The sequence below is a fragment of the Humulus lupulus genome, chromosome 1 (assembly GCF_963169125.1).
Source record: "Humulus lupulus chromosome 1, drHumLupu1.1, whole genome shotgun sequence".
Taxonomy (NCBI): Eukaryota; Viridiplantae; Streptophyta; class Magnoliopsida; order Rosales; family Cannabaceae; genus Humulus; species Humulus lupulus.
In genome coordinates, this window is record NC_084793.1 from 238,792,104 (window position 1) to 238,795,007 (window position 2,904).

At 40.5% G+C, this 2,904-nt stretch overlaps 1 non-coding gene across 1 annotated transcript; it reads right to left on the reverse strand.

The window, feature by feature from the left end:
• Window positions 1-1,074: 1,074 nt before the first annotated feature.
• On the reverse strand, window positions 1,075-1,181 carry LOC133813008 (small nucleolar RNA R71). The gene has a single exon (XR_009884060.1). It is a non-coding gene; the product is annotated as a small nucleolar RNA R71 (small nucleolar RNA).
• Window positions 1,182-2,904: the final 1,723 nt, after the last annotated feature.

Consider the following 2,904-nt stretch of genomic DNA (forward strand, 5'->3'; position numbering starts at 1 on the left):
ATTGTCACTTAGGTTGAGTTTATAAATTCATAATATGATTATAAGTTGCTTTTGTCTACTCGTTAATTTAAATAGACAGAAAGAAGAAGAATTTAGTACTTTGTATTAGGGAGTAATAGGAAGGATAGCTGATGAGATTAAATATCCTACTTACTCTTTCATTGTTTTTAATCTAAGGTTTTGTTATTACTCATTGTTTTATTTAATCTTTAATTATTGTTTCTGCACTTTATATTTTCTTTTGCTTTGTCTACAAGAATCGAAAGTTTAATCGACCAAATAGAAAAAAAAAAAGATTAATTGACTGGAAATTGGGGATTCAGTCCTTGAGGACGATACTTGGTTTTACCAAGATTATTAAAAAATTGCGATACGTGCACTTGCATGTTGAATTTTCGCAACAAGTTTTTGGCGCCGTTGCCGAGGACTGAAAACTATCAATATCTGCCTTATTGATTTTATTTTTAATTTGGTTTTTTTTTACTTGTTTCTAATTTGTTTCAGCTGCGTTCCTTTGTAAATTTCATGTGGTTGTGTTATATGCGTAGCAGAAGAGGGGCAGGTAGTCTTGTTCGTGTAAATCCTGAAATTGAGAAGAAGTGCAAACAAAATAGAAGAAACAAGAGGTTGGCTCATCCGACCGTAGAGATGGCACAAAATGAGAGGAATAACGAGGTTCCTAAAGTTCTTCAACATCCTATTCAGAATCCTGCTACCAGGAGTCTGAGAGACTATATACGGCCCACTATAACGGGAGTACAGAACTGTATAAGACTGCCGGTGGTGGAGGCCAATAATTTTGAGATTAAGCCAGCAATTTTGCAAATGGTGCAGTCCACTGTTCAATTTTGTGGTTTTCCTTCTGAAGACCCCCATATGCACTTGGCGAATTTCTTGGACAATTTCAAGTACAATGGGGTCAGTGATGATGCTATAAGGTTGAGACTCTTCCCGTTTTCTCTGCGAAAAAGAGCTAAGAGTTGGCTTAATTTGCTTCTGGCAAATTCTATCAATACTTGGCAAGACCTTGCTCAGAAATTTTTGGCTAAGTTTTTCCCTCCCTCGAAGGCTGCTAAATTGAGGGGAAAAATTAATAACTTTTATCAGATGGATGGAGAGTCATTATATGATATGTGGGAGTGTTTCAAGGAGCTATTGAGGAAATGCCCCCACCATGGTATAGAGAAGTGAATGTGGGTTCACAATTTTTATAACGGGCTGTGTGGTACAACAAGAACGATTATTGACGCTGCAGCTGGTGGGGCATTTATGAGTAAGAGTGCCAATGAAGCATATGAGCTGCTAGAGGACAGGGCCACAAATAATCATCAGTGGTCTGAGGAGAGGTCATCTGGGGTCAGAAAGGTAGGTGGGGTGCATGAACTTGATGCAATTACTACTCTAACAGCATAAGTGGCCTCCATGACAAAACAATTACAACAGAGCACTGTATCTGCTAATGCGATTTAGATGGTAGCTAGGTGTGAAATTTATGGTGGTCCTCATTCTATTGATCAGTGTCATGCTACTAGTAGTAATAACATTCCTATGGACCAAGCTCAGGTTCGAGCTGTGGGAAATTTTCAGAGGCCATTCTATAATCCATTCTCCAACACTTACAATCCTGGGTGGAAAATCATCCTAATTTTTCTTGGAGGAACAATCAGGGCCAACAACCTCAGTTTCAAGGCCAGTTTCAGCAGAATATGCCTTAGCAGCCAATGTATCAAGCCTCTTCATCACAACAGCCCAGGCCTTAACAACTAATGAATCAAGCTCCACCAGATAGGCCTAATGAATTGCAAGCTGCATTATTGACCCTCACCAACACTCAAACTCAGTTCATAACAGAGACTAGATCTTCTATCAGAAATCTGGAAACACAAGTGGGGCAGTTGGCTAATATGCTTAATAACAGACCACAAGGTAATTTTCCTAGTAATACTAAAGCCAATCCTAAGGAGCAAGTTCAAGCAGTTACTCTGAGGAGTGGTAAAAAAATTGAGCAGCCTAGTGTACAACAGTCAGTGGTTCAGAATGAAGAGATGGGTGAACAGTCTGATACAGTAGAACAAATGGTTACTGAAGACCACTAGAGTTTAGAAAAGAGTCCTCCAGTTGTTGATGACCAGCCAGTTCGAGTTCCTTATCCTCAGAGGCTTAGAAAAACTACTCTTGATAAACAATTTTCTAAGTTTTAGAGGTGTTTAAAAAGCTACATATCAATATTCCTTTTGCTGAGGCCTTAGAGCAGATGCCCAACTAAGTGAAATTCATGAAGGAAAGTCTGTCCAAGAAGAGGAAGATGGAGGATTATGAGACGGTGGCGCTCACTAAAGAGTGCAGTGCAATATTGCTGAGGAAGTTGCCCCAAAAGTTGAGAGATCTGGGGAGCTTTACTGTACCTTGCACAATTGGAAAATTTGAATGTAAGCAAGCTTTATGTGATCTGGGGGCGAGTATTGTTGACGGTGAGAACTCGTCAACGAAGTTAAGTTGGAAAAATTATCGAATTGAAATTGCTAATTCGAAAGCTATGAAAACTTGAACAATGACTCAAGAACAATGGAATAACAACAATGGAGAATTCAGTATCTCATTCACACTAATGTCTCTGCTACAGTAAAATTTCCCACCCCCTTTCAGGTGGCCTTGGAATTCAATTTATAGTAGGCTCTAACGGCCTTAGGTACATAGTGGTCCAGGGGACCAAGAGGTACAAACGTACTGTACCAGGGAAGTGGCTTCAGAGGTTGTGGCTGTACATCCCGTACAGGAGCAGGTGTCAGGAGGATGTCTCCACTACTTGTCCGTACCCCTTCCTGAGGCGTGGTAGCAGGCGTGTTGGCGCAGGAGGTAGTGGTGTCGGCTCTGACCTATGGCGGTAGACGTACGGACCACGAT